At 37.1% G+C, this 25,441-nt stretch overlaps 1 pseudogene; it reads left to right on the top strand.

Moving 5' to 3' along the window:
* The first annotated feature begins 628 nt into the window (after positions 1-628).
* On the top strand, positions 629-8,535 carry LOC104272406 (annotated as a pseudogene).
* The last annotated feature ends 16,906 nt before the right edge of the window (positions 8,536-25,441 follow it).

Here is a 25,441-nt window from a genome sequence, read left to right as displayed (position 1 = left end):
TCTGTATAAAGGTTTGTGTTTTGGTGTCCAGAATGATTAAAACTACCATTGCTCAGAATTTCTTAGTAGTAGTAGTAATACTTCAGTATGCCATCAAGAACATAAGGAAAGCCATGTGCACTTAGGGAAATGTATATTTTTCTTTCAGTATTTTATGAAGAAACTATATTAGTTGGACTATGGAAGATAAGTTTTAAAAAATGATCTAAGATAGCCTTATATATAGATCTAGGCATGCTTGTAACAACTTTAATTCTGGTTCTGTATAAGCTTTCTTATATATTAGTGAATATTTTCAATTCAAAATTTAAAAGAAAGCATCAAGACTCTCTTCCAAAGAAGGAGGCTTTCCACCATATCACGTTTAACAGATATATACACATATATTTTTATATGTATAATTAAAAGTTCACGTGCAGTATAGCTTATTTGAGAATCTGGAGATAGACCCCATTTTGCTTCTTAAGAAAGCTTTAAGTTCCTTTTGTGTGAGTTTCTCTTTGGCATTTAGTATAATCAGTGATTCTTCTGCTGTCTGAAGTATTTATTATATTTTACATCTAGAATAAAGTATGGGAGATCTGGTGAATGCATATTTAGTTATATATGCTTTTTTTCTTCTTTTCAACATAGGATTTTTCAAAAGCTTAAGTACTCCACAATTGTCTCCATATTGGAAACTGTTCAACCAGGTGGACACTGTCCTAAAGAGTAAGAAATATTTTTTTTCTCTTTGTGTTGCAAAACCTTTATGTTATAACCTTGTTTAGTTGACAGAGACCTTTTAAATAAACAGAAATTTGGGAATTAAAAAGATATGTTGAAATGCTGCATAAAACCTGACAGTTGAATAATTTCAAACTTTATTCTAATTTCTGGGTGTGAAAAGGACTTTTGCATGGTAGAAGCTTTATTTGCATGATGATAGTTGCAGTGTAGAAAAAGAGAACAACTAGAGGAAGTTTTCTGTCTGTTCTGATCCAAAATTTATGTCACTTCACATAGATGGCGGACAAAGATGGAAATATTTTAGCAGCCTTCACCTAACTTTGTGTTTAGGTACATGGTTATTTATGAATCTTAGAAGAAAATCTCTGTGTGTTATTTAAGTGTCCCTGATAATGTAGAGCAGAGGCATTTTAGTTTAGAAACCTTGGAATAAGTCTTGACGTTACTGAATAATAGAAGAATATATGTAATAATTTGTGTACTAAATTAGTTCGGAATAAAGTTTTCTTACTGGAACATTGGAGGCTTTTGATAGCTGTTATAACCAATTTATATCTTTAACGTATGTTACAGCATTGTTTCAAAGATGTGAGAAGAAGTAATATTTGTGTTAAAATCTGCTTCTTAATCTGGTGATAAATACAATCTTATCTTTTAATAAATATTAAAAGTTGAACTTGTATTAGTAATCTTGCAGAAGCACTTAAGAGTTTGTCACGAAGAAACTGCATTTAGGGAGAGGGAAATGTGTATTTATCAGAATTGGAGGATGCTGTGTGCTTGGGAGAGAATGGTCATGGTTTTGAACAAGTAACGTCGTTTATGGAAAAACACGCTGGTATGGAATGTCAGTTCGGATACTCACTTTTTGTCTGTCGTTTAGTCATAGGATCATAGAGGGGTGTTTGGTTTGTTTGAGGCTTTTACTCACACGCCCTAGAAGCCTTTACTTTTACCCTATGCACATTTTCCCTTTGGCTATTTTGAAGCCTCTTTTCAGATGAGAAGTGAACCTCTTGAAGTTGAGCTCCTCTGCCTACTGTCAAGGCAAGGGTGAAACTGTCACGCAAGTCTGCTCCCCTCGCAGGGCAGTGTCAGTTCCTATCGGCAAGGACATCCGTCAGTGTGTGACAGCGTAGTGCTGTCCAAAGGGAACATGCACAGGGCCTTCTGCATTGACAGGTTTAAAACTGAACCTCAAAACCTCTCTTTTGTTGTTGTTGGTTTTGCCCTAAAATTTAGTGTTCTGGCACAGACACCACTCTTCAACCTTAGAGATTTTAGATTTGGGTTGTTTTTTAATGATCCTACAAATCGAGCACTTTACCTGCTGATTTATCAGACATTTGTAAAATCGTGGCTACTGTTGATTATGTCTTAATTCTGTTTCTCTTGGGTTTATGGTACATATTAAATTTTTGAGTTTCAAGTATTGCATTTGAACGCATACTCCTGAAGTTGGTTTTTGTATGACTTGTGTACCATGTTTCATTTTTAGGTCTCTGATGATGAGGTATCCGTCTGGATTTAAAGCACATCTCTGAGCTTCTTCATTCTTCATTAGAGATGTGTTTTATATTCATGGGTAAGGATATTTTTATATTCATGGGTAAGGATATTTTTTATCTTGGTTTGGGTCCTTTTCTTCAATATTTTGTGTTATGTTTTTAATTTGGAAGATTTCAGCAACCTCTTTTTATAGATGAATTGGATACTTTCCTAATATAAGGTTCTTCAGGTGCCTGTGCTAGCTCTTCGTTTTGACTCGAGCTAATTATTAAACTTCACAATTCAGATATATATATAAGTGTCAATGCTCTAACTAAAACACTCTTGGTATTACAGATAGAGAAACAGCATGGTGGTTATATAGGTAAATAATTTAAAAAGTGGCCTGTGATACTAAAGTCCTTTTCAGATTGATACAACAGCTCTGTAGGCTTTAATTGTGTATCTCACCATTCATCTTTTGATTTTGAAATTTTGGGAAGAAAGAAACTCTGTCCTGGAAAGCAACAAAAGGAAAGAATCTGAGTTCTGTGCCATAAAAACAGCATCAACACTTTTTTTCAATAATATAAACTGTATTTCATCAGAAGAAACTTTGTGACATTATACCCCTCCACTTCAAAACAGTAGAAGCAACCACAAAAATCTCACTAGAAAATGTGGGGTTTTTTCTAATTGCTCCTGATGTTTGGGGGTTTTTTTTGTAGGCCTCTAAATAAAACAGCTAAAATTCCTTTGTACATTACAGAATTTATTGTAATATGGTCTCTCCATATATTAAGCACTGCTTGCTGAAATACCACTATGAGGCTTGATACCTTTACCTTGAGTTTAAAATTAATGTTGAAATGGATCTCTTAAAGAAGTGTACTAAAGAGCTACAGCACATGCCGTGCTGTTTTATACAGAGAATTCTGTGTTATGCTTTCTCTTTGGTGTGGGTTTGCTCTATTCAGCTTAAGCAGAGCTGTAATCAGTAAAGAAGCTGTGCCATTCACAGAGAATCAAACAACTTTGAGAATGGTAGAACTTTGTCTTTAGTTGCACCAGGAGATGAATTTTGCTTCCAAGTAAAATGTTATTTCTCGCGTTGGTTGACTTGAACTTTTATGAATGACCATAACAATTGACTGTTACTGAATTTTTTTTTTTTCTTCTGTAAACCTTTAATATTTATTTCCTGGAGGCTACCTGCAAGAAAGGAGGGGTGGTAGAAGGGAGTTTGGGCTCATCTGAGGAATAGAGGGGGTCATGGTTGCATGAGGTATTTGCAGCAAAACCAGCGTAGGTGAGAGAACGGGCTGTTCTGAGTTAGAATGACAAGCGCACACCAGCCAGTTTGCTCCCGTTTGGTGTTCTCATGCAGAATTGAATTGTAGCCATGGACTTGAAGCTAGTCCTGAGAATTGAAGACTGTCAGTTTCAAATCTTTCTCTTCCTAATCTTCAAATCAGAATACAAGGTACTTTAGTTGTCTTTTGAGTATTCAGCATGGTGTTTTTGAACTCTGCAGCAGAGTAGAAATCTAAACAAAACTGGTATTTTCAGGTGGGATTTTACTAAAGAGATGGCTCATTACTTAAGAGTAATTATATATGCATACCATGATCAGCAATTTTAAAATAAAATAATGCATATTTATATATGTATAATTTGATGTGCTTCTTTTTTTTTTTATTTACTGAAACAGGCTACCCAAACATGTTTTCTCCTAGTTAAAGTGATACCAATAAGAGAAAATGCAACTTGACAATCCATGTTTAGCTATGGATGCCATAGATTCATGAAATGCTTTGGGTCGGAAGGGACCTTAAAAGTCATCTAGTTGCAGCTCCCCTGCCATGACACTCTTGTACAAAGAATGGCTTATTTCTTTCTGTTAGGGAATAAAAGAGTTCATCTCTTCTAAATGGTCTTTTTTAATCTTACATGTTTCTGGGATTTTGAGGAAATTGTTCTGTCCCTCTGTGAATTTGAAATTTAACATGTACATTGATCTTTAAATCTATTACAATGTCATTTATATTGGTGCATCAGTGGGAAGTAACTTTGGTATTATTTAATTTACTGAAGCTTTTTGAACTTGGCCGAAGCTGTAGTTATAATTAAATCTGACAAATAATGATAGTGTTATTGTATTTTATTTTTAATATTGGGGAGGGAATGTCTCGTTTCCAAATATTATGCAGAAGTGATAGGGGTTTTGAGTATCTGATTTTTAATAAACTGTACTCTCTACCTCTTGACACAATATTTCATCTGCTAATAGAAAGGCAAATCATACAAAGCCACAAACCTGTCGTGCTGTTGTATGCTGGATTTCTGTTGTCATGCTTTCATGAATTCAGTTTTAATTCTTTCTGTCTCCTAATTGTCCCTAGCTGCTTTCTGAGATAGCTTCTAGTGTTTGTCTGAATACCCATTGTTTCAACTCCTTTTGTAAAAAATGGCCCTCAAAGCCACTGACGTTATCTGATATTGTCACACATTAGTCCTGGGAAGCAGTGATACTTAGTCTGTCGAAGTACAAGAAAGGTGGGTGGATATCATGGTCATGAACTGAATCTTTACCTGATTTACTTGCTTATAACTAGAGTAGCGTGCTTTCTGTTGCCACTTCATCAAATCAATCAACAATGCAATTAGTGAAGCAAAACACATCAGTAGTTTTTATTATCATCTGTTTTACTGCTAGTTTCACTTAAACTTTTGAAAGCAAAATTTGATATCTTTGTTCCCTATTGTTACTCACGTATTCATTCTTTTTTTTTTGATGTATTCTGTAAAATAACTATTTTTCCTTTTTTTCTGGTCTTTAAATCTTGTACCATTCTCTTAATTTCTGCTCCTGCTGTGTCTGTAACTACAGCTTGTCTTTTTTACAACTCAGATCTACCACATGCTAATGTAGTGTAAAAGGGGATCATCTCTTTGAAACTTTCAGGCTACTTCTTGCTCTTTCTTTCAGACAGTAAAGGGTTGTTATTAAACTCTCATGAACAGCCAAAATGGAGACAGATTCAGTTTTGGGGGATGGGATTTTGTTGGATTTTTTTCCCCCTTTGCAAGGAGTTGCATTGACTATCTTAACTTGAAACCTGTTTCTTAAACTAGCTCTGGTGATTCATTCTTGCTGCACACGCACTTAAGGAAGGAATCAAACTGGGCTGAGTGTAGCCAGTTTCATTTCTAAGTATTTTTGAATATAATTAAAATTTTAAAAATACCTTAAAGTTTAAAAAAGTTAATATTACAGTAGTAGTACATGAGAGCTGCTTTTTTCAGATCAAGAGGAACAACAATAGTGCATTGATTTATATTCTTTTAGTGATTGATAGTTTTAGGCCATACATAATACAACATTGTTTTAAAATTAAAAACATGGATTATGCAGCAATTACTATTTTTTCATTCACTTGGACTCACAAGATCTATTTTAATACCATTTTTCTTTTTCTAATACTTTGGTTTAAATCTTTAATTTAAAACATATCTCTTAATGTTAAAAACAAGTTGATTAAAGAAAGTACAGGTATCCAGTTTAACGAATAGTGACTGGACAAAAAGTAGAGAGCTGGGAGATATTTCTGAAAACAAATGTACTGCTTAAGTTCTAGATACTTTAGCATATCTCAAGATGGCAAACCTTGAAACGTATTTCGGCTTAACTTGGGGGTTACAGTTTCCTGGTAATTATTTCTGAAAAATTCTGTTAAATCAATCTCATGTATGGCTTTTTTATATGACTGTTAGATATTAGTTACCACATAGTAGTTCTTGTTGCATAATTCTCTACATGAAATCGGCTTGATTGTTACAAAGTTGAGACACTTGATTGGTACCAAGGGAGAAACTAATTACTAGTAAGAAACTTTGCTGAATGCCTCTGGGTTCCATTAGATTTAAGAAACAAAACAAAACCTGCTGCAGAAAATTCTATATTTACCAAATGTCTCACACTTGGTAATATTGTTGAAGCAATTCTAGCTGATAGGGGGCAGTAACTCCTTAAATTAAACTTCTGCAGCAGTATCTTCCAGTTGCTTCATCAGGTTGTACCTCTGGTGTGGGGCTCATTTTATTGTCTACAGTTGGTCCAAGTTGTTCTAAGGACAGTGATGGTGTAGAAGAATCTCGCTGGCTTTATGCTGGAAGAAAGTAGGAAAAAATAAGATGAAAAGTGTTTCTTCGGTTTTTGAGCAAAGAAGCGAATTTCTGTGAGGCAAATTCAGAGTTAGGTAGCCTTGGTTTTAAATGTTTATAACCTCTCAGGTTTTTTTTTCTAAACATACAGAATCATTGTGTACTTTTTATCTATTATATCGTATACCATATAATACCATCTATTATATGGTATTTCTAAAAGCAATCTGGACTAATAAAAACACAATTCTCTTGCAATCTGGTAGTTTTAATGAAATGACAAAAATGGGGTTTAGGTAGTAGAGCAAACTGAATGAAAAAATGAAACCATTACATTTAATATTACTTTAATTATATTTTATATAAACTGATAAATGCTTCACAGGGCATCAACTATAAGCAAAAGTAACTTGATTTGTGGTTTAATTAAGTTGTAATTTTATGAACAAAATACCAAAACTCCATGAAAGTGTTTGGGAGGAGAAGGAGTGATGAGAGTCATGACAGTAATTTTTCTCTCTCTTTTTTTTTTTTTTTTAAATATCCCATAGGATGCTTTAACACTCTAAGACGAATGTTTCATTAAAAGCACTAATGGATGTTGGCATGCCTTGGATAAGGTGGTGACTGCTGGATGTCTTTTGTTTCTGTTCACTGCAGAGAGCCAAAATTGACTCCATTTGGAGTTGAGAGAAAAAGCAGTACAGACCTATCAAGATGACTGATCCTATGATGGATTTTTTTGATGATGCCAATCTTTTTAGTGAGACCTTAGAAGGTTTGTCAGATGATGCCTTTGTTCAACCTGGACCTGTTTCACTTGTTGATGAGTTGAATTTGGGTGCAGAATTTGAACCTTTGCACATAGACTCGTTGAACCATGTGCAAGATGCTCAAAGTCAACAAAAGCTGAGTGAGTTTGATCAGCTGAATCAGTATGATTCACTGAAACTTCACTCAGTAAGTCAGTCTTTTAATAGCTCAGCTGACAACGTCTTATCGCCACACTCTCAATTCAATTGTTCACCAGTTCATCCGCAAAACCAGTCTAATGGGATGTTTCCAGATGTGGCCGACGGTAGTCCTATGTGGGGTCATCAAACTGCCACAACTGTTCCGAATCAAAATGGGTCCCCCTTTCACCAAGGACATTCTCAGTCTATGCAGCAAAACAAAAGCTTTGTAGCACACCATGACTTTGCCTTATTTCAGGCTAATGAACCGCAGCATCAGTGTGCCTCGCTACAGTCGCAACAAAGCAGAAGCAACACGGGGCAGGATGCTCTGAGTCAGCCAAAAGACTTCATGGAAGTTAGCGTATCTACTTCTCTCAGAGTCAGTGTTAACCACCCACCTTCAGTTTCTAATCCATCAACTTCACAGCAGCCTCTGTCTGTTCAACAGTTTTCTCAAACTGCAAGTGCTTCGATACATTTTTGTGGGAACCAAGAAGGAAATTTTGATGGGCAGTCCCCAACTATTACTCCATGTTCTGTCAATAATAGCCAACAGTTTTCATCTCCTTATTCTTACTCGAATAACCACATCTCCCCTACCAGCCTTCTTCAGTCTACAGCAGCCCTTTCTACCAGCCAGCAGACACACTCTATCTCTGACTTCACTGGAAGCGATGCCTTTACATCTCAAACAGGGACCAAGCAAGAAACAACTGAGCACATGTTGAATCCCAATACATCTTTGAGTTCAAATACTTTTCAGATGTTGCATTCTGCGCATCCTCAGGGCAACTTTAGTAGTTCAAAACTCTCTCCTGTGAATATTAATTTTTCAGCTTCTACTGGTTCAGCTTCTCAGATAAGCCATTTCACTGACCCTATTGAAAGCAACGGGTTTACGTCTTTAGATGAGAACTTACTTCATCAAGTCGAGACTCATAGTGAACCATTTACAGGACTTGATCCGGATGACCTCCTTCAGGAAGACCTTCTGCCACAGTTCGATGATTCTGCATTCGTTCAGGATAGCACAAGCCATGTTTTAGAGCATGACCTAGAACATCATCTAACTCCACAGCAAATTACACAGTCATCCGATCTCGTTCGGGCACAGCCTCCAAGTCAGATCCATCCTTGGCATTCTTCAGTTTCTAATCAGCTTCTGCAAGACAGAAGTCGCGTGACCTTACAAGGACAGGTATGTGGGGCTCTGGGGGGCAAGTATGAGTTGATTTGGTTGGTCTGGTCAAATAAATAATAGTGACTGGTCCTTGTGCAAAAGCATGATAACTGAGATCTCTTGGACTGTATTTATTTGACCCTAAAGAAGTCTAAGTAACTTTAGGGAGGAAAAAAACCAACCACCCTGTTGATGCAGACCTTGCTTTTTCCAGTTGGTTTTTTTTACCATTGCGGAAAACAAGATTTCTATGACTGGAAATATTATTTGGAGAAAATGGTGCTGGTACTTCTGCTGCTTATATTTCTAAATTACAGCAGAGCAAATTAGTTGTTTTATGATTTTCGTTCAAATATAATGGCTTGTTGTCTTACAAAGAGCATATAGCAACACGCTCTTAAGAGCTTTAATAAGGCTCATGTGGCTGATTTCTTGCAAGAATTGCACTGGATTTGTTGTTACTTGGTCCTTTGCTTGGTATCTTCATACTTGTGATCATTTGCTAAAAATACATTTTGTAGTTGCTTTTGATGTGATTAGTAATAAGAGAAGGCATATAGAAGGCTATGTCTGTGTTTGCTTTCATTGCTCTTTGCTACACCAAAAAACTCTACAGTTGTAGTATAACATCTACTGCAAGTGTTAAAGCTCCCTGCGTGGAGGACCAGACAGCATAAAAATTATGTTGTACATTTTTAATGGTATACAAGAGAAGTGAACTTTGCTGACCTCACTTTTCAGACTATTTGACAGAAATTAACGTTGTGTGACCACTGAAAAGCTCACAGAGACAATCCTTCAGCCTGTATCTTATGAGTGCTTTCTCATAACATAGGTGACAGTGGAGTTTCAAGTAGTTTTGAGATATTAACTCCACTTTTTTTTTAATGCTGACCTTTATCTTCATTGTATTAATTTGCTTTTATAGGAAGTATGTAAGTGTCAATAATTTGAAATATAGACTGGTGCTTCTGGGTTGCTTTGGTCTCTTACAAACAAAATAGGACAAGTAAAGTTATTTTTTTCAAAGTACTGTAACCAGCAAAGTCGTTTTTATTAGAGCTACTAGAAATCTCAGCATATGTGAAATTCTTGCAGATCTTTCAACTCAGAAAATTGTTAAATCAAAAGAAGATACTGCTTGAATAAAGAGAATTAATAACCAAAGGCAAAATAATTATTATTTCATTTTTAAAAAATTTATCAATCTTTAAAGCCATTGCTGCGGTTTTGGAGACTGGTTTAGTGGCTTTCCTTGTTTGAAAGCTGCTGTTGGTGACTGTGTTATCTAGAAGTTAGTGCATTAATAGTATTGCAATTTGGCTCTGCTTGGAAGGTTCCAGTCCAAATTCAATTTGACAGGAATGACTGAAACTTCCACAGTTGGCTGGTTTGGCAGAAGGAGCTGTAGGTTCTATATGATAGATACCACATATTCAGCTGCCATTGCTGGTTATCTAGGGGTTCCAGAATTGTGAGACTCTTAAAATCCATGTGAAAGTAGTTTGTTTTTTTCATTCTTGTTTTAAATTCTAATAGAAATTTAGCTTGTGTTTGTAAGAGGAGAGGGAACATAAATGTTTGCTTTCAATCTGTGCGTTTCAGCAACTCTAAAATCAAATATATATATGCAGACAGCTTTACAAAGGTTGTAATAACTCTATTCTCTGTATTCCTGCTACCAATTTTTTCTCTACCTGAGAATACACAATGATGTCTTACTGAGGAAAAAAAAAAACAGTGGGAAGGAATGGAACTTAATTGCTGACTCTTATATCTACTTAGTTTGCAGGACACAGGCCTGCGAAGGAGACAGCGTAGCGCTTTTTCTTTCCCCCTTTAGTTTTGTGTCATTAGTGGAGAGATAAGAGTTTAACACAGTAAATTCTTGGTCTTGGTTCGTAGGTTGCTTCTCCGTTACACCTTCTCCTTAGGTTTATGTTTGAGTGTGTAATTGTCAGCTGAAACTTTTTCTGTAGCGTTGTGCTAAGATGTTATCGAACACGGACAGAGCTACGTGTTTGATATTAGCTTGATGAACTGAATGATGCAGCAGATGCAATCACTTGGTTTTGATAAACTTGGCTTATTTTTTAGGTGGGAGAGGGGGAAGAAGAGGGCACAGGCCAAGTAGCTACCCCTGTCAGTTATCTCCATAATATAGAGACACGGGGCAGTAGCTACTAGTGAAACGTGCCCTCAGTGATTCCTGTGACCCCAGTACTGCGGAGGGAGCAGCACCCGAGCTCCCTGCCGGGGAGTGGAGTCGCAGAACCCAGAGCTGTGACCAGCAGCCTTGGGGCTCTTGGTCTCCCGTGAGCACACTTGGGGTGAAGGGTGAGGAGGAAGTGGATTCCGGGAAAAGTGGGGGTGGCAAAAAATCCAGGGGTTGGTATCATTTGTGAGGAGCATGTGGGATGTGAGCCAGGCAGCAAAAAGTAGGTCCAATAAAACTTTGTGGTGCTGTGACTTTTCTGTTGTATACATCAGGACCTTTTAAGGCTTCGATTTTACTGACATCAGTCTTAACGCTTTGTTTTGTAATTGGGAATAGACCTGGGGAGAGTGTTTTAAGATTCTTGGGGATTTAGTTTTGGTTTTTATCACGGTGTGAAAACAAAGCAACTTTGCAATGTTTAAAATTTTTTGTGTCTGTTTTTCCCCTGGAACTTCATAACGAAACAAACAGAAAATAGATAGTTATGAAACTGCTTGTCTGGGGTTTTATTGTTTCAGGGTATGCAATAAGTTTTATAAATTGGTTCTTACCTTGAGTTTATCTAATCGGACAGATGTTCAATATTTCCTTCAGGAACTGGTTGTGAAGCAGTAGCTCTCAAACTATTGTCAAGAATGTACTGACAGGGGAGTGACAGAAGCAAATGATGTAGAAGCCTCTTTAAATCAGTGGTGTATGTAATATGAATAGTAAGAGTATGGCAATTACTGAAATTCAGTGCTTCTGACTGTCTTTTTGTCTGATTACAAATCTAAGAGTGGTTTTAGTTCTTACTCTTGCTTTTATTCTTTGATAACTTTGTAGAATTTCAAGTTCAGGATGAGTTTGTTCTGTCTGAGATTTTTACGAATCTGTAGTTTAACTAGAGAGGGAAAAAGTGGGGTAAGAAATAGGGAGGCAATATTGAGTTTACTGAAACAGGTTGTCTTTAGGCTAGGAGTTAGGTGGGAAGGGATTTTAATACATTTCATATGCACTAGTTAAGGTGAGGTGTTTATTGTTTAAGAAAACAATGTTTCATACTGGCTTCTGCACACATTGAGGAAATAATTGGTAGTGGGTATAGTTATTTTCATCAGTTTTAGTTTGAGAATTATTGAGATTTTCAGAAAGAAAAGCTTATTTTATTTTATGAAATAGTTAATGAACTCTAGCTGTTGCAATGAACCCAACATTAAACAACTAGAGATCTTTAACTGCAGTTATGCTGAAGTTATTTGAAAGTAAAAAAGAACATTAAGTACTTGTTTCATTACTTAAAAGCAAGCACGCTCATCACATTTTCACTTGTACAGCTATTCTTTTGATAGAAATTAATTTAAAAATTAATACAATCTGTTTAGTGTAATAATGGTGCAGAATTAAAAACAAATCTAGGATGTCTTATGCTGCTATTATACTTTCTATGCCTGCTGTAATTAGATTATAATTGTAAATAAGTTATGCCTCTTAATTTTACATCATACATTTTTCATCAGTTAGTTTGAGAACAGAAAGTGGAGAAATGCAATGAAGATTCATGTAGCCTCAGCTTTGACTAATATAACACTTCTGATTTTTTTAACTCCACTTAAAACAGCTAAATAATCAATTAGCTTTTCATAAGCTCAAAAAAGACAACAAAAATACAGGCTTCAACATTCATTTCTGCATGTTTGGAAGAAAAAAGGAAATTGGAAAGATAATCCTAAGTATAAACTGTCCTAAGAGAAATTTGCAGCAATCTCACTGCGTGTTACTTTGTGATAAGTGTTTTAATGTCTTCTGGCTACATACATGAAAGCAGAATAATTGAAATTAAACTAGAAAATAATATTCTGTTAATGATCTTAAGTGCTATAGGACAAGATGGTAGTCATAGTTCTTAAATCAGGTGATTTTTTCCCCCTTTTGTGACTAAAAGTTTGACACCTGACTTGGTACTTCTTCAGTGTGTTCACGAATTCAAGTATCTTGCTTCTGATTTTTTTTTTGTTTGTTTTTTAAAAAAACTGACTTGAAACATGGAAGTGCTTTTATGCTTGCAAGCACGAGCTTTCCTACCACTTGTTTTATAGCTACAGATGACACTGTATTTTTGGGGAGAATTTGTCTTGCCCTTCTTGAAAGTTTAGGAGAGACAGTCTGAACATAGTAGAGGCTGCTTGGCTGGTTCTGTAGTGCGGGACATCTGCGTGTATCGGAGTGGCATAACCTCACGTATGAGTGTGTCCTTGGAGAGGGAACTGAGTTGCACCTGATCCAAGTCCAGGCTTACGAGCTGCTGAGATACGTGCCCTGACAGGCCTTCCACCTCTGACTGTGTTAGCAAATGCTTCCCTTTGATAGCCGTGCGGAAGTTCATGGTAGACAAGTATCTCCTGGATTATTTCACTTGCAAACCTCTTACTCTGCAATTGGTTGCTGTTCTATTTGCATATGAAAACTTAACGATGCTGTGTTTTTCTTGGCTATTTGTGAGAGGTACAGCAAGCCAATTACTTGATGTGTCCAATTATGGCAGATAAAAGTCAAGGATATGGTATTTGTCAGAGTGTATTTCGTATATTCTATATAGTTTAATTTTATGTGAGACTGTAAGGAAACATATTTCTCAAGTAATGAACTGATCACACTATATATAGATTCTTTGTAGAAGTGATTGGCTATTTTGCACAGTAAGTTTATAGTTATGGATCCTAAGTGTCGTTACAATACAAGATTGTAAAATCATGAAGCTGTTCTAAATACTGATTGTGAAGCAGTGGATGACAGTTTTTAGTGAGACTGAACGTAATAAAATATAGGTCTGAAAATTTACCCTACTTTGCATAATTGGAAAATACATCTGTTTCATTAAGTATTTATGTTGAGGGGGTGGCAACACATTAAAAATCATGTCTTGTAGTCTTGAAATGTAAAAAAAACCGTAATACCCCACAAAAAGATCAAGCCTCAGACCGAAAGAGCCCTAAGTCATAGAATGACAGAATGGTTTGGGTTGGAAAGGACCTCCAAGATCCTCTAGTTCCAACTCCGCTGCCAGGAGTGGGGACAGGGACACCACCTGTTAGACCGAGTTGCTCAAAGTCCTGTCCAGCTGGGCCTTGGACGCATCCAGCGAGGGGACGTGCACAGCTGCTCTGGGCAGCCTGTGCCAGGATCTGCCCTCCTTCTTTTTCCTAAAATGCTTTATAGTGCTGCTATAGCTCCCACAACGCATGTTCGCTGTATTTATATTGGATTTGTTCCTTTAATTATAGTTAATAGGATGAATCACCTCTAAAATTAATGAATGTAAATCTTTGTCTGAACTTCCCTTTTAAACATATCTGGGAGTTGTATGCTCTGGATTTAGTTCTCTGTGCTTCAAGAATTTTCACTACCTTGTGGGAGCTTAGTAAATTCTCTGCCACAGTGAGGCAGCAGAATTCAGTTGTCATTTCCCAGCACCTAATCACATATATATAAGTAGTGAAAGTAATCCCTCCACCAACCTTCTTTGTACTGTATTTTGCAGTGTTTTTGCTTGTCTTCTATTATTTTTGGTAAAGCAAACGCAAATGGGGGGAGCTGCAAAGCTGTGGCAAATGCACGGAGTTCATGTGAAGAGCAGGGCAAAATCTCTGAGTTTGAGTAGTGCAGTTCCGGGAATGAACTAAGTCTTTTAAACTGCAGGTATATGTGTTTTCATTATTAATCTATGGCTTTTTGACAATGTTGTGTTTGTCATTGAAAAAAGCAAGATTTTGATAGCTGTATTTATAGTTGATGTGTATGAAACATTTCCTTCTGTATATATTTTATCTAAATTTTGTGTAAGCATTTTATTTATTTTTAAAATGACAGTTTGCATAGATTGGAGAAAGGAAGTACATCTTTGTGAGATTATTACAGATTAATATTTATTAAGATTTTTACTTTCTTCATTTTTCATTTGCCTTGCTTTGCCTTTCAAAGTACAGCTGTGTAGTTAGGTCAAGACAAAAGATGCTGGACTTTTAAGAACAGGGAAAATGTGCCAAAGTATCTGCTTTACTGTTGTAAAGTCTTTATGAGTGTGTTACTACTTACTGTCTCTGTTGGATAGAGTTACATTGTTTCATCATTCTTTTTTTGAATCTCCTTTACTATCACTAATGCTTTTCTTAAGTCTCCCTCAGCCTTCATCATTTGTCAAATAAAGCTGTATGTTTCCTCTTTAAAATTAAGTACTTGCTTTTAAAATGATTGTTATAATTTAAGAATGTAATTTTTCTTGAGATAATTGCATACTCATTAAATGCCTGCAATAATTGTCTTTAAAATGTGCTGAAAGAGAAGCATTTTTATAAAATGTAGTTAACAGATGGCAAGCATAGGAAGGAAGCTTCTGGCTAGGTCAACTTACAGGAGTAATCCTACAGATACCAAGGCGAGCCTACTTGACAAAAATAAGTAAAATAGATATTATCTTTTCATGATATTGCAGAATTACCATGATTGAATAATCTAAATAATTATTTGCAAGCAGATGTCTTGTTAATACTGAAGAACTAGAGCAACTCAGTAATGTGAGAGTACTGGTACAACTGTGCAACGGTTAGTGTCTGGAAGAAGTGGTACCTCATTACTGAGAAAACAGAGAGCAAGACCCATCTTAAATTGTCTTCTGAAGAAAGCAACCTGTACTTGAGACTGTTAAACCTAAGTTCAGTGTATGCCTAAACTATAATTAATTTAAGGGAAAAAGAGTTTATGGAAAGAAGCTCCTGTTCTTTCACTTTGTATTGTGTTAATGCAGCCGTTTGTGCTGTGAACTGAACTGGGAAACTCATTCAGGTGGCGAGAAACTTTCTGTGTTTTGTCATCGAGGGTGTTTTTCAGGAATACAAGTTCCCGATACAGTTCTCCTCTGAGTTGCAGAGGTGTGTGTACCATAGCAACTGCGGTGGGGAGAGAGGAAGGAATGGGAAGTGTCATTTTCGGCAGTAGAGGCCAAAGGATTGTACATGGAACCACAGCCTCAAGCGCAAAGAGAGAGAGCAAGTGGGCTTCTTTTGGAGTATCCATTGGCCCTGGTAACCGCTAATCTGCTTGGTCTAACACTGTTGTCTAAAGTCTGAATTTCCAAGTGACTTCAAACATACCATTGCCTTTAAAACTTCATCTTCAGATATTTTGTAGAAAATCAACACTTTCATGAAGTGTTAATGACATGATATTACTGAAAGTGATGCAGAACTTGTAAAGATGTTAACTAGCAGCGTTACTTTGAAGCCAAAGAAGGTGAAGTATATTTGGAATTCACGTGGCTTTTGTCCAGATGTCTGTGTATATACTTTGTGCGGTCAGGTTTTACAATTTCTTTTAGCTGTTAATTCTAAATATATAGAGAGATCAAAGTAATTTCCAGCACGTTGTCCACCTAACAGCCTTTTACATCTGGAGAGGTATTGTTTTCTTTGTTCATTTTCAGATTAAAAAATTTGCACAAGTTCCTGTTTAAATGAATTTCCAAGACTCTTTATCTTTAGATGTTGAGTGGGTTGAATTTGGGAACTCTTAAGGGTAATAAATATAAGTGAGTGGATTTCTAGTGAGTGGATGAGACTGAGAGTCCTTACTTTGATTTGAATAAGTTTCATAAACGAATCTGGGAACGTAGCTTTAGGCTAGAAGCAAATGACAACTTACATTTTTGAAAGCTGTGTAATTTGTAGTAGAGGTTGATTTTTCTTTCATAAATATGGCAGGTTTTCTTTTGTGGGGGTTATTTGGCTTGTGTTTGCCCACATTTGGGTACCTTTGTTTCCTTGATGTCTTACTGTGAGGGCTAGCATTTTAATTTGTATCATATGAAATTGTTCCCATCTTTGATGTACTGCCTTTCCAGGAGTTAGGCTGTGTTTGAAAGTAATCTCAGTGTTAGCAGCATATTGTATATGTGCACCTAATGCTACTCAGTAGCATATTGAATTGAAAACCAGAAATGGTTTCATAGAAAGGCATCTTTTAAGAGATATTCCTGACTTGACAGTTTAGTTACAATTTATGTGTTAGAAAGAAAAGAGAAGTTGACCTTAGTGTTAAAGAAGACGTTGCAAATATTTTGGTTCTGAGCATTTTGTTTCTTTTCTTATCATCTGACGGATAGGTTTTTAAAATAATCTCGAGTAATCTTAAAACAATTGTTTCACTGTAGCCTCTTTTTTACTGAGTACCACACATACGGAAGGAGAGTTCTTTAGCAGTATTTTAGGCAAACTTAGGAGAAGAACATAGCTATTGCGCTTTTCGTGATTTGCAACCTGCTGTGGTTACACTACCTGTTTCTACACTTCAGAAGGATAAGAAATAGTGCTAGAAGATGCAGTACATTTGGGTTGGTTTTCGTCTTTGCTAAATCTTTTTAATAGCTGCTCACAAGGCCCAGGTATGGCTCAGCTCGATGTGTTAATTTTGTTGTAGCAGGAACTTGGTTCTTGTGAGTCTCCAAAGCAGCAACCAGCTCTAAAGAACACAAGTTATCCCAGGGCAGGCAGCTAAATTAATTTAAGGAGCATGAGTGGCAAAATCCACCTGTGCCTTACTGTCTCTGAGTTTAATAAGAACGTTTTCTTACGAAAATTAGGTGAATTTATTTTGATGTGTCGATGTTGTAGCTTGTACTTATATCACCCAATGGAAGACTCTTTGACCCACAAGCATATGACATTATGAAATCTGATTAACTCCAGGTGCTACGGAAGAGGCACATTTTTGGCTTAGTGTAGTTTAATTGCCAGTGTGTTCAGGCTTTGCTTGATTTCAGGAAATTTTCAGCCTTGCTTGTTGGGGCCAGAGGTATGAAGGTGCTCCTGCTCCTGGCGGTGCCTGGGGATGCCCTCGGCAGCACCAGGCGGTTTCTCACCAGGCTCGTTCTGCTCTATGTCCAGAGCAGTTTCTGTTGACTCTTACTCCATTCAGGATGGTAGAAATTTCTCTTGTTCTGAGCTTTACACTGGTGCTAGTCCTGCCTCTTCTGCTCACAGCCAGGCTCAGTTGAGATAAAAATTTATTGCTGTGCTTATGTTTCTAGGGATCTGTCTTGCAACTTTTTCTGTTTGATTCCTGCCAAAAGTTCATGATCCATGCTGTTTTGGTTTGGTTGGGGTTTTTTTTATGATGATCCCTGTGAAGCTCTTGACTGCTATGTTCTTTCTCTAGAAATATTTTGGGAGTCTTCTGAGGGGAAAAAAAATTTTTTCGCTTTTGATTTCTTTCCTTTACCTGAAATTGAACCTCATTGGTCCCCAGTAGTATCCTCTGACTTGTGACGTCTGTTCTCAGACTATCTCCTCTTTTTGATGAATTCCTTCTCTGTAGGCATCTAGTTTTCCTCCTCTATCGGGGGAGAGGATTTTGTTCAGGAATATTTAATTGAAAAGGGTAGATTGAACAGGAGTGGTTTCATTAGGCTTGTGTATATGCTAAAGTACTCTTTTATATTGGAGATTCTGACACAGAAAGCTGTTGGAGTACTTCACTGAAGCCGAAGCAAAAAATACTTAAGTTAGTTTGCATTGTAGTGGAAGTATGCCCCCCTTTGATTTAAATGGAAGTATGCTGTGCAGTCAGTACTGAGTTTAATGATATTAGTGACTTACTAGCTGTTGATGTTAAAAATAAATTAACTTTTCCTGATTTCTGGCAGTAAATTTTAATGTGTGTTAATTGCTGTGTTTTGAGGGTTTTTTTTGACTCACAGAAATTATAGACATTGAGACCATTTTAGTTACTGTTGGGTATTGAAGAGTATTACCAAAAAAGCCACATTCAGAGATTGCGTAAACTTTTTAACTTCTAGTGAATAAAATTATTGTAAATAGAGTTCTTACAAGCTAGTCTTTCAGAATATGCAATCTGTTTTGATTTAAAGACAGTTCCTTATTAATATGGAATCAAATCATATCCATTTTTTTCCATGTCCATCATCTTTTTCAATTCTTCATCTTTCTGCCATGAAAAAGCAGTGACATGCATAGGTTTGTTTTTTAAAAAATAAAAATTAAGAAGGAGGCTGACAATATAATGAGAATAATTTCCTGGTACTGACCAAGACAGTCGGTTGCAGCATGTTGTTCAGGAGCATTCATCTTCTGAATAAGCTTGTGAGTGAACTTTATTTTCCCATTGCACTTACTGCACTACAAAATCTCTGTAGCATTTGGTAGATGATGTTGTTAAAACATGTTCTGGAAGAGAATCTGTCTCTGTGTTTTGCTTAATCTGTGGTTGTGTCTCTGACCTAGCCCAGCTTTCCTTTCTGTGGCTAATTACAGATGTGAGGTGTTGAGACAAAAGGTGGGCAGGTCCCTGCTAGTTGTGCATAGTTCTTGCCTACCTGCCCTTCGTTTCCCTCGCTTTGGTAGGTTAAGGAGCAGAGGAGTTCAAAAAATAGGCCATGGGGGGTTCTGCAGTTTACAGCCCTTCACATCTGTAATCTCTTCTGACTCTGGGAAAAAAAACAGAGAGGTTCTGAGGGGGAGAATGTAAGGAAGTAGTGACAGTAGTAAACTTCATAAGGATGGAAGGTGTTTTGTTTTTTATTATAAAAATATTTTCTTACAATGCCACTCCCATGAGAGGTGTAGAAGGAAGACTTTAAGTGAAACTAAGTTTTGACAAGAACCAGCTACCGCTAAGGTCCTGTTGCTTTTCTTGCTTAAAGAAAGAGACGTAATGCCCTCCTGGTTTCTTGGTGAGCTTGGGACAGGCGTGCCAAAGCTGGTTGTGGGTGCTTGGATTAAGGTGAATAGAAAAGCTCCTTGTGTTGTTCTTTTTGGAGGTAGTTTAGGTGGATTTTGTCTCCTGCCTTTCAGGTTGGTAATGAAAATATGAGAAAATGAATATCTTGATGGCATGCAAAAGCAGTGACCATTTAGAACATGGATGGGCAGACAGAAACTCAGGAAAACAGGAAGAGAACAGCTCTTTTTTCAGTTTAATTTGGAGGTTTTTGTAATTTTGATTTCTGTTCTGCATGCTTAGCAGTCAATTCTTTGTTGTTTTACATTAAAATCAGCATTTTTAAGGATTTTTTTTCATCTTGTATAAATAATAATTTCTGTCTAAAGGTAAACGAAATTAGTTGATTTACAACTACTGGAAAAGAAAACAGTAGCTAAAACCTAAATACTTTTCAGTAAATTTCCATATTACTTGAGAGGTTTAAGTTTGAATAGTGTTTATATTAATTAAGTTGTTGAGTATATAATGAAGAGGTTGGATAAAAACTATCTCAACACTTTCAGCTTCATGATATCTAGTTTGTATGACATGTGTAGGTAACTAAAACGTTCTTTTTTCCTTGAAAAAAAAGTCAGAATTTCATCTGCTATTTACAATTTAAAGCTTTGTGCAAGTTCTAAAATAAAACCTTTGTTCCGAAGCTTTTGTCTGTATCTGCTGTGTTGAAAAGCTTGTCCTGTGTTTTGGTATTTCCCAGTGAACTCAAGCCTGAGTTTGCAGTGGATTGCTTCTGCCAGTTTTTAGGTTTTCCTGAGCGTGAACAATTGTCTAGTAATGCAAAAAACTAATGTAGCTTTAAAAATTGCAGTTCGATTGAGTTTGTGCACCTCTTTCTACCCCTTTCCAGCTTTTAAGGCGAGGTAGTTCCTTACATGCAAATGATGGGCAGCGGGGTCTTCAACTGCCTGTAGTTGTGCAGGGCGAACGCATTGTGTCCTGAGCTTCCGCAGGGCCTGTTTCACAGCGCGCACTGCGGTTTGTGTTTGCTTTGGTATCAGGTCATTGGCACAGGTGTCATTTCTGGGCTCTCTGGGTGACAGGGACGCTCGGGCGCTGCAGGTCAGTGCTGGCCCTGTTGGATGCCGGGGTTGGGGCCGTTGCTCTCGTACCTGGCCTGCTGTGCACTAAGAGTCCTGAGCTCCTCGTCTGCAGCTGCGTGGTGCAGCTTCACCTGGCCATATGTGTGCACTAAGCTGAAGTTAGGAACAGACTTCTGGGGGATTACTGTGAGTTTAGTTGAGCTGCTATGAAAAATACGTGTTTTAAGAAAACAGAAATAAAAGCTGTAGTGAAAAGTTCAGTGTGTTCTGGGTGCAACATTTCTTTCTTTTGCCTTATTTTGTGCATGGAGTGTATTTCATTTCACCTTTTTTGCAACAGGTTTGAATTTAGAATTCTTAACACTCCGATTACAGAATTCCAATGTTTTGTGTTTCCAACCATATACAAGCTTGGATTTTCTTTGGCCTCTTTTCTTGCTTTTTGATCATGCTTGCAGTTTTGGAAAAGTGCTAGTGCTCAACTTCCTTTTGTGACTCATGAGGCCTTAAAGTAAACCGCTGTGTTATTATAGATCTTGTGCCTTTGCAGACAGGCAGTTTCCGAAAGAATCTTTCCCATGTCAGTAAAAAAGATTACATTTCATAAGTTTTCCTTTGACCATTGTATTGCAAGATTTGTTTCTGCATTTAAACCCGAGTGTGTGAATTGGCTTACTGACTTTGGACAACCAAATGTGAATTTCTTTGTCTTTTAGCACAGGAGCTTTAGAATAGAAAAAGTGTGGAAAGTAAGCGGTAGTTTCTGAAATTGGTGGCTAGAAATACAAATTACAGTAGTCTTCTCCTTTTTGTTTTTAATATCCTTAGAGAATTGAAACAGAATTGAGTAACTATGATGGAAATAACTTAAGTGGAATCCTTTCTGGATATTTTACCCTAGATTTTATGTTTCCTGTATTAAATCTCATGTTTCTGGGAATACACAATTTTCTCAAAACTTAAAAATTAATACATTTTACTGTATGATTGACAAGGAACTTTTCAATGTATAATTTAACATTAGAGAATGATACTGTGTGTGGACAAATCAGTACTTCAGTAGAGGAACAACAGTTCAGATATTGTCATAAATGGACAAGTATGCTCTACAGTATTTGGCTTTGTAAAAAATATTAATTTAGCTGTTTCTTTCTGTAATGTAATAATTTGCCACAGGAGCCCTGTCAGTAGGTGCACACTGAAAAGACTCAGGTGCACAAGTGGGAAGAAAAAAGTATAGAAGTTGGAAGGCAATGTTAGTTACTACTAAGCATGAATTCAAGACAGGAATAACAAAACAGGAGTTGTATAAAGCTGGTGTTTTGGCCACTTAGTCAAAATATCTTCTGAAGGAATACAGGTGCCTTTAGCATTTCCACAGGTCTGATTTGATGCATTCGAATGTCTTCAGGGAAGGGGAAGAGGAGGTGGGTAACAGGAAGGCCCCTTTAGCATTGCTTCAGGAGATGTGTTCAGGTTTTCTTTTGTCGGATGAGAGTCTCTGTGGAAATAGGGAGAAAAGGAAGAATGAGTAGATTATGCGGTGTCAAAGGGCTGGGTTTTGCAGTTTGTGGTTACTGTAACTGTAGTGTCTTATGTGGATTCTCAGAGGTCCAAGAACGGTTGAGCTCATGTCATCTCCCTCAGTGAGATCCCTCTACTCTATGTGTCTGTCTGCTTTATGTAAGTGGTAGGGATATCTCTGAGATTTCCGTTCCACAAGTGTGACTAAATTTGGTCAGTGGGTTAGAAATTACTAGGAGCTTGGGAGCATAAATGCCCCAACTTGTGTGGCATGGTTGTATGCTTGCTGGTTTTTCATAAAGCAAGCCGCATAAAAATTGAACACCTGTCATTTGTAGTTTAACGTGCACCCTAACCTGAGAGCTGAAAAAACCCTTAGCTGAATATTTTAAAGGTAAATCTTGCCTTTAATTTTTTAGTCAAAGAAGGGACAGAAGTGTTCCTTGTTCTATGAGGGAAAACTGTTGTGTCACTTGGGCGAGTATTTAGTGTGTCTTACTGCTTTGGTTTTGATAAAGCAACTTGGTCAAGAGGCCAGTCAGGTGAAGCAGTTGATGTGTGTTTCTTTGGCACAGCCAGTGGGGTTTGGTGAGGTGGTAGTGACCAGACTTGAGAATTGGAACTGCCTGAGGATGTCTTACGTGTCCAGTGATGAAGCATCCAGTTGGGGGGTGGGAAATGAGTTACTACTTTGCACTGCTGTTTAAATTTCAAAACGTGTGGCATTTTGCAGACTGGCATGGGTTTAGTTGGTGGAGAGATTGTTTAAATTGAGGAGCATTAGGAAAAAAAAGTCCACTGGTGTCTGTGGAGCTCTTCTTGCCTCTACCATTCAGAACTCCGTAGAGAGCTGAAGAGCAATGTTGTGGTTCACAATACTGATACTGGCATTTATCTGCCTTCTCTATTCGTATCACTGCTGGATCTGCTTTCAAAAATTCAGCAGATAGTAGCAGGAGAACTAGAAAATTCTGCCCACAGTAAGATTCGTTGCTGTGTGTTATATATTCAAGGTACCTGACATTTGCAAGCTGGAAAGATGGAATACTGAATCATTTTGTTGTAGAATAATTAATAATTAATCTTATGAGTGTATTAATTTTTTTGCTGGCACTTGTTCTTGCAATTTTATAATAAATATTTGTATATTGTTTCTTTTTTTGCTCAAAGCCTCAAAAAATAACACCGGGAAGAGTCTGCAAAGGTGACTTAACCTTGCAGTGAGGGAGAACAAAACCCAAACTTACTCCAGCCAAAAGTCACGTAGGGATTTCCTGTTGTTTGGTTCCATTTTGTGATGTGGTTCGGTTTTCCCTTTATCAATCTTAAGTCAGGAAATAAAATGTCTTCTTACTGGCTTTTTTCTTTGGGTTTTGTGGGGTTTTTTTTTAAGAGAGAACATGAGTTTAATTGAAGTTGGGATTTTTCCCTTTTTGCAGTCAGAGAGGCATTCAAAAGGCATGTTTCAGTAGTTTGATCTAAACAAGAGTTCAGATCTTTAAGCACAGGAAAAATTATTTTTAGCATCCATCGCTGCACTTTCTATTTACATTTAGTATCTATTCAGGGAATCCCCCTGCTTGAGATTTAAAATATAACGCAAAAATGAACTGAATTTTGCCTTGTGAAGGGAATGCAAGATTTCTTAGAGAAAAGAACGAAGTTAACAGCTTATTCTGATTTTCTCCAATATTGTTACTCAGCAGGTTCTTGAAGCACCACTTACTGGTGTGAGAGATTACTTGAACCAACATTTGTTCTGTCATGAAATACTAGAAGTTAGTGCAGTTTCAGTTAATGTTATATTTTTCTGGAGTATAAAAGGTCTTAAAAAAGTTTTGGAGAGCTGTTCTCCTTCGTTACTCTGCAGCGTTTCACTCACCACAATTACAGAACCTCTTGAGCTTTACCTGTTAAATAGAAGTTTTCCTGTTTTAAGAACAGGGTTGTGTTCCAGAAGAATCTGTACCTGTGCATTCTAAGAATGGTTTTGATGATGTGAGATTTCAGTGGATTAATATGTTTATCGGGCTTTATCAGGAGGGTTTTGAATTCTAATGACTAGTCACTTGGAATCAGAAAGATCTGTGTCGTTTTCTTGCCCATAAGTATTTGGCGAAGTGTGTTACAGATTTACTTCCAGATGCTCACACAGGACTCGTTTCAAACAGTGAACTGAAACCTGCCCTTCCTTTTATGTAGTATTGAGTTAAGTCAACCTCGTTATTTAAGGAGTCAAATAATTGTGAAAATTGTAGGGTAAGATCGGTCAAGAGTGCAAGAAGGAAACAGAGTAGTGGAATTTTTCTGCTAAAACATTTTGAGCCCTAGCCATAGACATTAAAGGCTTTAGAAAATCAGAAGTAGAGGTATGGTATCACTTTTAAAGTTGGTCTGAGCCTAGTAATTCGAATTTATTGTGCATCCACAATGCCAGTTGACTTGAATACAGTCATTAGATTTTTTTCATATATCAGAGCCAACAGTTTTCTCATGTTAAGTGTAGTGGTACTTCCAGTGGGGACCCTACCCCATGGATGGAGCACAAGACATGCACTGCATTGGGCTTAGAGCAATACATGGCAACGCCGAGTTCTTGCCTTGATCCTATTTAATATGCTCCATTACATAGTAGCTCCTTTAGGAATTACAGTGAAAGCTGCACACGTTTTTTATACCGCTGTTAAGTGTTCAGAGAAATAATCTAACTATGTTTGACACTGAACCCCAAAAGACTGTCTTGAAACTAAGTCTTCCGAATGGCAGCTCCCAAGTAGACTGGTTCTGCAGTAGCCAGTGGTGCCATTGCAGCGTGCCCAGATTGGCAACATCTGGTTACGTTGAACAGTGACTTGATGGTCTCCCAGTGAGTGATATGGTAATTCAGAGGTTTGCTGGTTAAGAAGCTGTTACTGATCACAACTACGGTATCTTAACTATGGAAGTGGTGAAACATGATTAGTGATATTATTCTCATCTCATTTAGGTGAGTAACAACACCCTACATAAAGAGCGAGTGTGTGATTTGCAAAGCAGGTGGTTGTTTCGCCTTTTAGAAAAGTGACTAGTTCAAGGCTGCTGACCTTTATGTTACTGTTTTCATTTCCACATAAGTTGAAAATTTGGTGCTGTCAAGAGTGTGGAGCTTGTGTCCTTCGCTTTTTAATAGAAACAATTTTTATTATAAAACCCATTAAAAATCACAAGAAGACTTACTTATGCAGACTTTTCTAGAGGAAAAAGATTCAGAGTACTGGAATGGAATTCGGAGGTCACTGAGTTTAGTTCATGCATTTTTTTCCAAAATTGCATTCCTAAATACAGTTTTCTAAGTCAAATGGCGAATATCTATTCCTTGAAGATTTTTTAC

Source organism: Apaloderma vittatum, unplaced genomic scaffold, assembly GCF_000703405.1.
Source record: "Apaloderma vittatum isolate BGI_N311 unplaced genomic scaffold, ASM70340v1 scaffold5734, whole genome shotgun sequence".
Classification (NCBI taxonomy): domain Eukaryota; kingdom Metazoa; phylum Chordata; class Aves; order Trogoniformes; family Trogonidae; genus Apaloderma; species Apaloderma vittatum.
Note: the sequence above shows the minus strand (reverse complement) of the source record. Positions and strands in the feature narration are given on the sequence as shown.